Here is a 15,814-nt window from a genome sequence, read left to right on the forward strand (position 1 = left end):
AGCATACTTCATGATGAGTTTCCCGTTCCAACACGGGATCAGCGCTTCAATGAAGACGTGATGAAGATTCGAATGCGCGAATACTGCAAATACAAGCGTTCCGAAGTGCAAAAAGCAATCAAGAATGGGTGGAGCAGGCCAGATTGGCTGGCCAAAGAAGATTGGAAGAATGCGAAGAGAGCAGCGCGCGAGAATCCCGACAAGTGGAAGCAACAAAAGGATGCAGCCAGAGCGCGAGTAGAGGCAGGGAGCTCGCACCACTTGGGGAGCGGTGGATGGGCATCATTTGAGGCCGATTTTGTAAGTGTTTTCACATTGCTCTTTATGTTCGATAATTTAGGGTTTATGAGTTTTTTAATTCTAACATAATGAAATCTTTGTATGTTTTGACAGTGGTCGATGACAGGACGTGATCCCACACCGTACGAGCGCGAGTACGCAGGCAGGAAGGGCTTAAACGCCCTGATGGACATTCTCAGTTCTCGCGGCAGCATGGTTAGTATTAGGGTTTACTCTTTTTTATTTTTTGTATTGTTTTATAAATGTCGTTATATGTTTATACTTACTGAAAGCTGTCTTATTGTCTTTTTTTGCAGAATCCGACAGATACGCCGCTTGGACGCGATGAGACGTCTGACTAGACGACGTCAGTTTAGCCGTAGCTAGATAGCATTAGTTTAGGGTTTCTCATAGCTTATGTATCATGAGACGGATTTTATACGTCTTTTTGAACCATGTATATTATTACATTTGTCACCATAGTTCCTTTTGCCAATCAATTCTTTATGCCTATGATGTTGTACAATTGTCATTATTACATTTGCCAATCAATTTATTTTGCCTATGATGTGTACAATTGTCAATTTTGCAAACAATGCGTCTTGTGGGTGACTATTTTGGGTCTATTATCTACCCTTGCACTTTTTTTAAAAAGTGAATCAAGTACAATATGGTTGATGGGTGGCAGGGCATTGAATGCCCTGCCACCAAAAAAAAATTCTCTCGGGCGTCGCTATTTATGGCTCTGTAGCGTCGCTATGAGCGTCGCTATAGTCTTCTGTGTAAACGTCGCTATAACCGTCGCTATGAGCGTCTCTATATAGCGACGCATATAGCGACGCCTATAGCGATGCATATAGCGACGCTCTCGTAGCGACGCTCGTAGTGACGGTTTTAGCGACGCCGGGGGTTATAAAAACCCAGTGTATTTCCGTCGCTAACAGCGTCACAAGAGCACACAACCTCTTGTAGTGAGGCAGGGGCAGCAGTCGAGTGCAGTGCAGAAGGCTAGGGCAGGTGCCAAGGCCCTTGGTAGCCAAAGGGTAGCGGGAATGTATGCTTAAAGAGTCTCTTTAGGCAAAAAGTGTTGCGGGATAGTCCAGATGGGATGGCAGATGAAGGTGACCAAAATGCCAAGTCAATGTCCAAAGATGTAGTGCTCATTGTGCTCTAGAATCCGGTCCAGACAGCTCGTCAAACGGAGCCGGGGTGCTCAAGATATTGCAGTTTAAAGAAAGAGTGTGTAGCAGATCCCCGACGGACAAGGCAGCTGGGGACAGTGGCCCAAACTGGTGTTAGTGCATACATGTGTAGAGCTTGAGTTACGGAGCATGTCTGTCTTTTCGGAATGCGAATCGTAGCTCTAGTTAGGAAGATATGGTAGTTGAATTTTTTTCGGGGGCCGGGTCTAAGCTCATTTGACCGCATTGGAGGACGTGCCATCTGGCGTCTTTTGGGCCTCGCCAAAGTTCTCGGTGATGGTGTGCATCACGTGGAGCCAACACAAATCAACGGTGCATCAATCAGACACTAGGTCAACTAGATGCGGCAAGATGAAGTTGGGAGCATTTGGCAGTGAGAGGTTTGCAAATGACTTTCCCGTTTTTTTGCGGCCTCGGATGGCAGTCTTAGAAACCTCAAAATGTGGAAAGAGGCAGGTAATTTGACGAAAGGAAACGAGGAGTTTTAGTGGGTCTTTAGTGCTTGGAGATTGGGGCCGTAAGCAAAATGGGAGCTGGGCCAAGGAGGACCAAAAATTTGGCATAAAGTGGGAATTTTTTACAATTCTCTCATGGAAAAGGGTGTCTTTGGAGACAACCCACGAGCAGCTGCCACGTGGAGGCTGGATAATCCCGCATGCGGGGCTCAGTGGCGAGCGACCGGGGTATATGAGCATGGGCGTGGGCCCTTGTGTAGGTGTAATGGGAGAAGGAGCTCCCGGGGAGCTCGGTGATGGTTGCCGCCCAATGGGCACTGTGGCGTGAGCGCGCGGCCCTGCAGGGCGGAGATGGAGGGTGTTTTGGTTGCACCGGTGGCGACATTTGGCTGGTCAGCCTTGCGCCCGCTCAGCGATGCTGTTCACAGTGACGACGTGGCGGATAGTCACGGCCCATGCCCACACCCGCTAAGGGCCCCTATTTTTGGAGTTAAAGGGTGTACCCCCCCCCCCCCCCCCAATAGCGACATCGCTATTGCCCATGGAGGGGAGGGAGCGAGTCCCACGATAGAGAGAGAGGATGCAAGCATGAGGTTGGAAAAGGTGAGAGTCCCACGTGGCAAGAAGCCCGTTTAAAGGGCCGTCCAGCAAAGCAAAAGCAAAATGGAAGCCGGACAAAGGGTGGCCAAGGACCAAAGAGAAGGCTGGAGGAGTCGGATAGTAAGAGGGAAAAAAGACAAAACCAAGCAGTGCAATGCTAAGCCCACAAAGGGGTGAAAAATGAAGGATTAAAAAAAATAAAAAATAAAAAGCCAAGGGGCAATAGCGACATCGCTAATGCCCCCCCCCAAGTGCAAAAGAGAGAAGAAGAGAGCAGATAGAGCAAGGCGGTGCCCCTTCCAAAAGATATCAAAAATAGGTGCCATATGGACCAATTGAAGGGCAATTTCCCAAATTAAACCCCCCACCCTATAAAAGTAAAAAATGGACCAAATTAGGGGCTTTTTTCCTGGCTTTTGGGTGTCGTTTGAAGCCTGCAAAGTGAGCTTTTGGACAGAGGAGTGTGCCTGTCAAACCCCTTTGTATTTTCTTGTGAAAATGGCTAGGGTGATGGCAGTGTAAGCATGTGTGCATGTTTTGCAAAGTGCAATCTAGCCATTGTTGCCTCTTCTCGCTGTTGTTTCCCCTTCCCCCCTTCTCTTTCTCCTGCTTTCATGGTTCTCGTCGGTGCCGGCTGTGTGGAAGTGTATGCCCCCCCGGACCGACAGTGTTTTGTGTGAGAGAGTGAGATTGAGTGGCTGTGTGTGTGTGTGTGTGTGTGTGTGTGTGTGTGTGTGTGTGTGTGTAAGGGTGGAGACAGGCAGTGGTAGTGGGTGTACCTTGATGGTTTGTGGAGTGTGTGAGCAGTGAAAATTGAGAAGGTGGTGGTCTGCTAGTGTGAAGTGTCTTTGAAGGTGTTTTTCGAGAGGATACGGGTGTTGTGAATACCCTGAGCTATAGAGAGGCCCTTGTGTTTGTGCCGGGTGTGTTCCCCCATTCCCCCTCTCCAACGTCCTGGTTCTGAGGATGTAGGCGATGTTGAGGATGTTGCAGGTCTTGCTGCAAAAATTGCTGCTATTAGAGTTGTTTTGCCTACGGCAGAACAAGCTCGTTGGGATGTAAAGGATGAGCAAGCTCATGCATTAATTGTGTTGTCTGTGAAGTGCACCATTGTTCCTCACATTCGTTCAACAAAATCTGCAAAACAGGCTTGGGATATTCTAGCAGGTCTTTATACAAGCCGCGTAAAGAGCGGCTGTGTAAATTTGCTTTGCTGCGTAAAGAGCTGGAGTCGAAGATTATGCATGAGGAAGATGATATGGACACTTTCCTTGCTGGTGTCAAGGATATCAATGAGCAACTTATTTCTACAGGTGAAGTCATTTCAGACAGTTCCCTTGTGCAGACTGTTCTTGATGCCTTACCAAATTCCTACCAAACTTTTGTTAGTCTTGGAGACTGATGACCCAAGGACATCCTGAAGTTGTCAAGTTTGATGCATTATGCACATTGTTGTTGCAAGAGTCACTTTCCAAAAAAAACAGGACTAGGTAGCGTGCAGTTGAATATGCTTTTATTGCTTCTCAAAGAAAGGGTGGTAACAGTAATGCAGCCACTTCTTATGGTTTTGCTGCGAGTGGCAAAAATTATGTTCCTAATGCTTCTACTGGTAGCAATTCGTCTTGAAAATCTGGTGATAAGGGAAAAAAGAAGATGCGTTGCCATTATTGTAAAGCTAATGATCACTTGATCAAGTCATGTCCTAAGTTGAAAGCCAAAGAGGCTAAGAAGAAAGAGGGTGGTTCCACTGCAAATGCTAGTTCCACTACAAATGCAACCATTGTTGAGTCTTCTGTGAAAGGAAACTGTGTTGCTGATGTTGATGCACAATGGGCTTTTAGCACAGAGTGCACTTACAATCCTGTTGTCCATGATGCATGCTTGTAAGTTGCTGCAGATTCACATGTGTGGTATTTCGATAATGGTGCTACAAAGCACATTACCTCACATCGTGGATTGTTTACCTCTCTCGAGTCTGTCCCTCGTGGGAATTCAGCCACTTGTGCCAATAATGCCTCTTATCCGCTTCAGGGAGTTGGAAAGATTGTGCTTACTGCTGTAAATGGCAGTTCCTTCACACTCGTTGATGCACATTATGTACCTGGGATCAAGAAGAATCTCCTGTTTGTATCCGCACTTGCTAGATTTGGACTTGTAGTCAAATTTTGTGGATAACAGATGTACAGTTCATGATCTCAGTTTTGGTGATGGAATTGTTGCATCTGGCTTTGTGCCATGGGCTGTATAAGCTCACTTTGTATGACAAGTGTGGACAAAATTTTGCAAATACTGTTGCAGATTCAAGGGCTATTTTAGATGCAAAACTTTGGCATGCACGTTTTGGTCATCTGAATTTTGCCAGTTTGCTGCGTTTGTTGCAGAAATCTGATATGGTTGCTTCTTTGCCGCCTCTTGAAGCACCTGCCAACATGTTTGTGAAGGCTGTATTTTGGGTAAGATGCAACGTTCCAAGTTTCCAAAGGATGGTTCAGTTCGGGCCACATGCAGGTTGCAGCTTGTGCATAGTGATGTTTGTGGGCCCATGCAACTCCATCCTTGGGCAATTACCTTTACTTCGTGACCTTCATTGATGATTACTCTAGGCATGCATGGGTATTTCCGCTTAAAGCAAAGTTCGAAGTTCTTATGTACTTCAAACAATTTATGGCTATGGCTGAAAATGTCTCGAAATGTACTATGGGCACCCTTCGTTCTGATTGAGGGGGGAGTATATGTCTCATGAATTTAATGCATTTCTGGCTAGTCGTGGGATAAAACACCAATATACAGTGCCTTATACACCTAAGCAAAATGGTGTTGCTGAGACAAAAAACAGGTCACTAACGGAAATGGCACAATGTATGGTCAAAAGTCAAGCTTTGCCGCATTCTTTTTGGCTTGAGGCCATCACGTGTGCCACTTATGTACTTAACAGGTGTCCTACGAAAGCTTTGTAGTCTATTACTCCATATGAAGCATGGCATGATAGAAAGCCTTCTATTGAGCACATGCATGTTTTTGGTTGTTTGGCATATGCTTTGGTGCCACAAACACAACGCAGAAAATTGGATGATAAGGCTGCCAAATGTATTTTTGTTGGTTATAGTGCTGAAAGCAAAGGTTACAGGTTATATCATCCGCAAACAAAGCGTATTCTGGTTTCACGGGATGTAGTGTTTGTGGAAGATTCTGTTCAGCCCTTGCTGTCATGTACTAGAGACAATTTTGTAAGCTCACAGGATATTTATGACACTTTGTTGCCTCTTTTCAGTGGTGGAAATATGAATGTAATTTCGAATGAGGTAAATGTACAGTCTATGGGGGTTTCTGAAAATGTTATAGATCAGCCTATTACTGATGCATATGTACATGATGTACTTGATGAAGAAAGGGCTGAAAATGAGCAGGCTAGAGGTATGCGAAAATGGCTGCTGCACACTTTGCGTGACAGTAAATTGGCCGCACCTTTGTCTAGTCGTACTCGTTTAGGCTCTCGCCACACATCTTATGCAACAGATTGTTATGCTTTGGCTGTGAAAGCTTACATGATGACAAAAGGGGAAGCACTCGGAAAAGTGGGCTATTAGAGTTAGTGCATAGTATGTGTGTGGACCTATGCCTAATGTATCCATGGGAGGTTCATTGTACTTTGATGCATTCATTGATGACTTCTCAAGGAAAGTGTGGGTATATCCTCTCAGGAAGAAGGATGAAGTTCTTTCAAAATTTCAGAGTTTTGTGGCACTGGTGGAGAATCAGTCTGGCAACAAAGTTAGGCGCTTAAGGTCAGACAATGGCTGGTGAGTATGTCACTAAAGCCTTTCAGAATTTTTGTGATTCCAAAGGCATCAAAAGAGAGTTGACTGCTCCATATAACCCTCCACAAAATGGTGTTGCTGAGAGGATGAAATGCAATTTGAAAACTATCTCTCAATGGAGAACTCATGCAAATACTATATTAAACTCTAGTGGATTTCAAGCTAGCTAGAGATGATATGCCTACAGATTTTCAGGTACTAAATAGTGTTATGGATGCTATATTAAGAGATGGTTTCTTGTTGCATGCTTAGACTGCGTATCAAAAGGGTGATGTCGATTTAGTACCATTTATGCCAGGGATGGGGATGACTACCTATTTGCTTTAGTTTTATGACGTGTTCCATTTGATGTTTAATTTGGATGGGAATCATGTGACTATAGGGGGTGCTACAGAGATGTGATCGACATGTTTGTTAAGTATTTGATACCATTTTATCTAGGAGGACATGGTTATGTGCACGATCTATCGTAGTTGATCTACATGCCATATGATCTTGGTGGTGTATATGATGCTATATGTTATGGCAGATTATCTACATGCTTTATAGTGTAGTAGGTTTAAGGGTTATTGGATGTTTGCACTTCACTGAAGGAAAATTTTTGAGTTTTTCCTTCGATCCTAGAGGTTTATCTTTACATGGTTGAATTTTGGGAGTTTATTGATAGCATGTCCACAATGGGATAGCGGTTGGATCATCACATTTGACACTTGCACTTTAAACGATTGGCACATGTCGGAGAATGTGTAGGTTCAGAGGGGATGGATGTCCTAATGCTTCATGTCCACAAGGTAAAGCTCAGACATGACACATGATTTTTGGGCATTTTTATTATTGATAGCCGGGTTTCAAAAATCAGAGAAAAAAAAAAGAGAAACGTTTCTTTTTCCTCTACCCGAAGCATGGCAACACCACCGGAGGACTCGGCAGTGCCCCGGTCGGTCGGTGGCAACAAATGGCGCATTTTCAACCCTTCATCCGTCGCAGATCTCGAGTAGTCTTGCTAACACTTTGACAAGGCAAACCCGCCATACCAGGCTTGTGGCTCCCCCCCCCTCTCTCTCTCTCTCTCTCTCTCTCTCTCTCTCTCTCTCTCTCTCTCTCTCTCTCTCTCTCTCTCTCTCTCTCTCTCTCTCTCTCTCTCTCTCTCTCTCTCTCTCTCTCTCTCTCTCTCTCTCTCTCTCACGACCCACGCGGCCCAGCTCTGTGGCACCCCTGGTCATGGCCCGTCTCACTGCCCATTATTAGCCCTCCGATGGCCGGCTTTGACGAGCCGCGGCCACGGGAACGAACCCTAACCGGGGAGGCTTAATAATGCAAAAAATAATATAAAAAATCCCTTTTTTTTCCTCCCCTGCACTACCGCCACCCTCTTTCCTCCCATGCATGCGCCGACAACGGGCCGCCCTCCTTTGGCACCACCCTCAGCCCCTCTCCCCATCACCCGCTCTCTCAGCATCTCTCTCGCCCACTCACTCTCATACCCTCCCTCTCTCGTTCTCTTGTCAGCCGAGCCCATGTGGCGCATAAAATATCTCTCCCCCCTCGTCCATCAACCCACGAGGGGCCGCCATGCAATGGGACAAGAGTCTCCCTCTCTCTCTTTCTTTATTCGCACACACACACACACACACTCCCACACCTTCCTCCCTCATCTCTCCCCTCTCGTCCTCAGCAAGATCCTCTCTCTCTCTCTCTCTCTCTCTCTCTCTCTCTCTCTCTCTCTCTCTCTCTCTCTCTCTCTCTCTCTCTCTCTCTCTATCTCTGTGTGTGTGTGTGTGTGTGTGTGTGTGTGTGTGTGTGTGTGTGTGCAGTGTTTGTGCTATTTTAAATCACCGTTGTCCGCGTCCTAACCTCTCAAAGCTAGGTAGTGCCCCTTGTTCATTCACCATGGCCAGCTCGACGTGCACGGTCCTGGCGTTGAGACCGGCGGGGTCCGTGTCGCGCTTTGAGCTCGTCATTTGGTGCCCCCACTGAGGAGGGCTTCTCGGAAACCTCCAGTTTACAATGCTGAAAACAACGCACATCGTCGACCATGGACGAATGGCTGCAAGAATTCTCCGATTGGAGAACGGAGGAAGAAGAGACTGAAGAAGCACTGACCGCCTTCATCGAAGTGCTACTGCTAGGTTGTAGCATCATCAATATCCAAGAGGTAAGCTCCGCATCTCGCATTGCTCGTGCTAATCGCAAATCAAGAGCATCAAGTGGAAGGGCTATGAAATGTCGTCATTGTCGTCAACCAAAGCATTATGTCAATGAGTGCCGATAGAAGAGGTGAAGAAAGAATGGTGAGGTTTGCTTTTAAGAACTGCAACACTCTCACGACAGTCAAATTTTGTGTAGCACCAAGTGTTTTCTCTGTAATGGTCCGAGAAGAGTCGTCAACTATATCAACCACAAAGTCCAAACTGTCATAATAATCAATATCTAATTCTCCTAAATGATTTTCTCATATTAAGCTAATAATTTAATGTGGGGAAGTGCCAGGGGAGAAAAGGCTAGAATATTGGTTAAGCTAGCAGACCGGCCACAATAGGGATCCAAAGGGGGGGCCATCTGCAAAAGAGCCATGTGCAACAATGGGCTAAAAAGACCCTAAGGTTCAGCCCATTAAGACTTCCAAAATGCTAAGGTTCCAAAATTCAAAGGTTGTGTCCAAAGGGTTAAAGCTTAGGGGGAATTGGATGCTTTGTGTGCTCTCCAAAGTCAACACATATCCCTACATGGGAGGGGGCGAGCCCTTCTTCTAGGGGATGAGAGAGAAAGCCACACACACACACACACACAGGCTCCCTTTACACAGGGAATGAGGGACACATGTCAGCTCCCTAGGCCAGATGCCCACAAGGTGTGTCCAGTTTCTATTGGATGACCCTTGAAGTGGACCAATGAGAATTAAGCGAGAGAAAATATAGTTTAATTAATTTAAAAACATTTAATAAAAGAAACCAATGAGAATTGAGTCTCCTAGAAGACTATTGGGTAGTCTCACAAGGGGTCCAATGAGCATTCAGGAGCCCAATGGCTTGCCTGATTCCTATTGGCCAGGAGGCAAAGGGGTCCAATGAGAGTTTAGTTTAATTATTTAATTACCTAAAGCTCTCACAAAAGGGGAAAGGGGGACACATGTCAGAAGGCTATCACTTATGCTTCTTAATAGTCATTGGCTTGACTTGGGGAGAGCCAATGAGGGCTCAGCAAGAGAAAATAGCAAGAGGGCTCGCCCAAGAGAGAGAGGGGGCTAATTTTTGCAAGGCATTATCACACACACACTCACACAATCTCATGTGTGAAGAAAGAGAAGACTATCTCTTCCCAAGCTTTAATGGAGAGCTCATCACCTACTCCAAGCTTGTGAGATAGAAGCCTATATCAACACACTCTTGGCATGTGGATGCAAATCCAACCAAGAGCCAAGCTTCAATGCATGCTCATCTCCTCTACCAAGCTAATTACTAAGCTAAGCTATGCTAATATGAGTGATTATGCGAGGAGATGTACATCTTTCTCGTAAGATACTCCTTCTTCCTCTCAATCTACTCTCATACCCTGCTAGCTCTTACCATCTTCGAAGGTGTGTGAGGTCTTGGGTCTGAGAACGGGGATAATTCAAGTTGTGTTTGCTAAGTGTTTTGCTTAGTGCATGAAGCTTTCATCTTCATTGCACTAGCTAGTCTTGAAGGAACACAAAGAATTGTATTGTACAATGTCTCTCTTGATGGGAGAAACCATAACACAAAGCCTTTTGGAGGGTGGACCGGCTCCATGTAAATCCGGTCCTCAACTGTTGTCATTAGCTTAATTTCTCTCTCTTTTGAAAGTATTGTCGATGCTATCTAACTAGGTGTTATGCTTTTTGTTGCTCTCTCCACCCAAGCACTCTTGTAATTCTCATTAGAAATCTATTCTAATGAAATGCCCACTATGTTCATGCTCATTTCCGCTACACACAAGTTATTAGGCCATTAAATGTTACACAAGCCACAAAGCCTAAAGCATTTGGTGGATGCAAGTGCGCCTACGCTCTCCCTAGGCCTAGAGAGTTCAAGTGAAGTGCGACCATCCAAGCGCCGCCGCCGCATGCATAATGGAAAGCCGATTGAGGTAGACTCTTCTCGCCCAGTCTGTTTTGAACCTAATGTGGAGGATTGTGCGGACTTCAATAAGAGGTAGAGGCATGTGGTGAAGGTGTCACCTTCTCAACACTTAAGGTATGCAACTCTAGCAATCGGTTCCCTACACCCGACATGGATAATAACAATAGGCCAAAAGTCTTTCCTTTCTGTTTCTTGCAACACATGCATGTAGACATGTATATTGATAGGAAGATATTCTACCAGCAAAATATTGTTTTCTTATTCGGAGCATAAATGCTTTATGAAATACTGAGACCTCCACGACCCATCATCTTACCCCTTCTTGATTATTACCACTCTTTTGATGTAAGCATCTTTATTTTGTTCTAGCTGAAGTGCACGTGAGAGAGCGTGTGTGTGTGTGTGTGTGTGTGTGTGTGTAGGAATGGAGAAGAGAGGAGAAGAGATGAGACATAGGTTTGGGTGGACTCCAAACACAATAGTATTAGGGTTATGAGTCCTTATTCTTTTATGTAGAATGAATGGTCAGTGTTAGTTCCCGATAGTCTCCGGCCGCCCAACACTTAGGTGCGGCACATTGGGCTTTACCACCCCAACAACCTCCCACTGAAAGGACAATGTGCCTTTAAGACGGGGTGACAATGTATATATACATACAATACAGGTAGACAATGACCATGATCATCTACCCAATGCCCATGAGTGCGCGACAATGTGCAAAGCTCTCTGAAGGTAAGCCCTTTGTGAGCAAATCAGCAAGATTCTTAGTGGTGTGAATCTTGGCAAGCTGCAATCGCTTGTCCTCAAGTACCTCACGAATGAAGTTATACTTCACATCCACATGCTTTGTCTTTGCATGAAACACTAGATTCTTTTCCAATTGTATAGCACTTTGGCTATCACAATGTAACACAGGCATCTCAACATTGATTCCCAAGTCTCCCACTAGCTGATCAAGCCATATAGCTTCCTTGCAAGCTCATGAAGCTGCAACATATTCAACCTCTGTAGTAGACAAGGTAGCACAATCTTGCAAACAAGATCACCATGAAACTACGCCTCTAGTGAATTCAGAAACATAGCCTGAAGTGGACCTTCTCTTGTCCAAGTCTCCTGCATAATCTGTATCCGTGTAACCCATTACACATGCTTCCTTTCTTCCAAAGCAAATGCACATGTCTTTTGTACCATTCAAATATCGCATAACCCCTTTCACTACCTCCCAATGTTTCTTGCCTGGATTTGAAATATATCTGCTAAAAACTCCCACTGCAAAAGCAATATCACGACGTGTAACAATCATATCATACATCAAACTCCCAACTACATATGAATAAGGCACTTGTGCCATTCAGCCTTTTCCTGTACAGACTTAGGGCAATCATTTTTAGAAAGTTTCACATATGGAGGCAATGGAGTACTCAATGCCTATCCCCTATCCATATTGAAACTCTTGAGCACTTTAGCAATGTACTCAGATTGAGACATATAGACCAATTTCTTGCATCTGTCTCGTTTAACGCGCATGCGAAGGATATGGCTTGCTTCACCCATGTCTTTCATTTCAAAGTTTGCATGTAACTCTGACTTCAAGGTTGAAATCTCATCCCTACATTTCTCGGCAATTAACATATCATCCACATAAAGGACCAAAATCAGCAAACTACCATCTTTATCTCGCTTAGTGTAGAGGCAATGGTCCATATCGCTACATTTGTAGCCTTCAAAGAGCATGAACGAGTAGAATTTACAATACCACTCCCTTGATGACTGTTTTAGACTGTAAAGATTCTTTTCTAACTGACACGCCGTTGAACTTCTTTATCTTGAGCTTCGCTTCCTCCGCCATTACTCCCACTCAATTCAAAGAATCCTTTCCTTGAGAAAATTTAGCTACGAGCAAACCTTGCTTTGATAATAGTTGTTGGGGAATATGACGTAGCTAAGTAGATAATTGAGTAGTTTACTTAATGGAGAGAGATAATTTTCAAACACGAGAGATTATACAATAGAGAGATAGAGAGAGCACAGACAATATACGTGCTTCACCTAATGTGGGCTACGTCCATGGGAAAGCAGCCACTCAATGGCTTTAGTACTTCAAAACAAGAAGTAGATTACAAAGGGATTATACCCTTTTGGAGCTCCCGCCTTGCTTCACTCTCACCACCTCACATCAACTTCACAATGCTTCACAATCCATTTCTGCGTGTAGAAAAGGCCTCCTTTTATCGGCCAAAAGGGTTGTCCTCTCTCATGAGAGGCAGCCGTGTGTAGACGCCCTTGTGTAGACAAGTTTGAGTTGAATTCTCCAATGCGTCCATGTGTGGCCGCCCTTGAGAAGACAAGTCCAATTTGAAATCGACCATTGACTATCGGCCACCAGCCAATCGATCAGTCATTTTTTGACTACTTTCTGGTGCGCCATCTGGCCATAATATTCCGACAAAGCTTGAGACTGGCCGTGAAAATCTGTGCCCGCTGTTATAGTCGACACACTTTGGCTGCACCAACGTGCATGGATGGGAGCATGGATCGAGGTAGAGGAGAAGGGAGGTGTGGGGTCAGGAGCACCATCCTGTGGCGACCTCTCTCTCTCTCTCAAGTGAGATAATATTCACTTTTCATAGCCATTGGCATGTGCATTTGAACACATTAGACTTTTTGCTTCCATAGGATCAAACACAACCCTGCACAATTTGATTGCACGAGCTTGATTAAGACCTAAACAAACAAAACTTAGTAATTAACGTAACTAAAGAGTTACAATTGAAAGGTCTAATGGATTCCACAATCTCAACATTGGTCACCATGACAACTGTCGATATATAGTAGTCACTAATAACGATGTCAGTGTTGTAGTATGAAAACAAATCCAGACACTTTAATCCATGCAACTTTTGTCTCCACTTGCTCCCTATTTTTCACCAAAATGGTCATTAACCCTACACCATCATAAGTCAATTTGTTAAGCATACTTTACCTCTCAAGAATAATATAGATCGTGGCCAACAGAGCTAAAAAAGGAGACAATAGTTGAGCTCTCCCATGATTAACCTTTGTATCATGCTCTTCAAAGCCCGAAAAAACATGGGTGAATTTTTAGAAGATGACACCTAACAACGTGAAGGTCTAACCTTCAATTGTGTAACTCGCTACTTGACATCCCTTCAAGGACCATGAAAAACCCAATTTGACGGTGGCCCGTAGAAAAAAGAGGGGTTCTCCGTCACATGGGATGACCAAGTTGGCAATGGAGCACACGGGAGGGAAGTGTGTCCATGTCAAGGGAGCACCACAAAGGTGGAGTGTAGGATGAGGAAGGAGGGATGACGGATTGTGCTAACTCTATTGATAGATTACTCTAACTCTATTGACGGACTAGGATGCAAGAAGAAGCCAAAGGGTAAAAGGAAAATGTTGTTAACAGAGTTTTTTATGGAGTAGTTGCAAGAAGATGTTGTTGACAAAATGGGAGGATGGGGAATCATGGGACATGATGTATATATATCATCATTGAATATCAAACTCCTCATATGACAACACAGTGATGCCCTAGCCTGGTACGCTCTGACATGCTTTGCTACTCTAATGGCATGCACATTGTAGACAGTCCATGCATCACTGTACTATCCATGGCCTCCATACCCATGATGATCGAACTCCTCATACAACTACGCAGTGACACCCAAGCATGGCATGCTCTGACATGCTTTGCACCTCTCATGACATGAACATTTTAGATGGGCCATGCACCACCTTACTATTCACAGCATCCACGTCCATGAGTATTGTGTCAAGATGCCTTGAAAATGCCATGGTTTCAAGCTCTTAAATGCACGTATAATCTATCATGGAATCGGTTGCTTCTTTTTGTTTGGTGCTCATGCACGATGTCTGGGTGGATCCCCCCTCTCTTGCCAAGTATTGCACTGAAGATCTAACGGATATGATAAGATGGCTTATACCATCACGGTCTCCAACAGGTATTCGCTCACCTCATCTTTAACGTAGTTAGGAAACAGAGCCATATGAAGAGAAGGGAGGTCTATAGCAAAGAGAGGTCACTCAGCGCCGTGCCAGGGATGGAGCTGGTGCGATTGCAAGAGCTCAAATCGAGGGGCTTCAATAGCTCTCTCTCTCTCTCTCTCTCTCTCTCTCTCTCTCTCTCTCTCTCTCTCTCTCTCTCTCTCTCACATGAGAGGAGGTGCGAAGGTCTCTACACAGTGGAGGTGGTCCATGCACATGCAGGGCCAACATACACAAACACAACATAGCTTTCAGGAGCTCTCTCTCTCTCTCTCCACATGAGAGGAGGTGGCGAAGGTCTCTACACAGTGGAGGTGGTCCATGCACATGCACGTCCGACTTACACAAACACAACATAGCTTTCAGGAGTTCTCTCTCTCTCCCCCCCCAACGCACACACACACATGAGAGGAGGTGGTGAAGGTCTCTACACAGTGGAGGTGGTCCATGCACATGCACTGCCGACATACACAAACACAACATAGCTTTCAGGAGTTCTCTCTCTCTCTCTCTCTCTCTCTCTCTCTCTCTCTCTCTCTCTCTCTCTCTCTCTCTCTCTCTCTCTCTCTCTCTCTCTTTCAGCTTGTAATGCAAGACTTCTCATAGCTTGCTAACGGGCCTTAATTATTCAAATAGTAGCCCAATAGAAACTTGCACGCACCACTACCTGTCTGGAATTCCGTGTGGCAGCTTCACTACTGATAGCTCATGCAAAAGAGGTACATCAAGTGTGTGATTTTCTATAGAGAGGCTACCTCTTTGAGAACGTGGCACTTTCGAGTGGAAGGCCTACATGGGAGTCTCTCTTTCTCTCTCGCTCAGCTTGCAGGAATGATTTGACGGGTGCTCCCATGAAATAAAGGAGGCGGCCTTCAAATTGAAGGCCCTCATCCATTTTTGTTCAAGTCAATTTTGAACTCTTTGAGCCGAACAAACTCTCTCTCTCTCTCTCTCTCTCTCTCTCCACTCGCCGGATGCATCTAGGAGTGCCATATGGTGGGGGGGATGTTGGCATCCTTCCTCTCTTTATCTATAGTATAGATTTAGCTTCATTGAAAGCTTTTTTAATACAAAATGGGGGTCGGTCATTTTGACCCTCAATATCGTGTCGTGTGTGTGTGTGTGTGTGTGTGTGTGTGTAAATTTCTAGTTGTAGTTATTTGACCATGTTATGAATCTCTTATTTTGATTACGTTCAAGTGATGGTGGTAGTCTATTCCTCTCAAATCCATTACAAGGGTAGGGTACGTGTTCCAAGGGATCAAGATTTAAGGTGCCAGATATTCTATGAGTGTCATGATACCCCTAGTGCGGGACCCGTAAGTGTTGAT

This window comes from Adiantum capillus-veneris, chromosome 30 (assembly GCF_014529385.1).
Source record: "Adiantum capillus-veneris isolate H3 chromosome 30, ASM1452938v2, whole genome shotgun sequence".
Taxonomy (NCBI): domain Eukaryota; kingdom Viridiplantae; phylum Streptophyta; class Polypodiopsida; order Polypodiales; family Pteridaceae; genus Adiantum; species Adiantum capillus-veneris.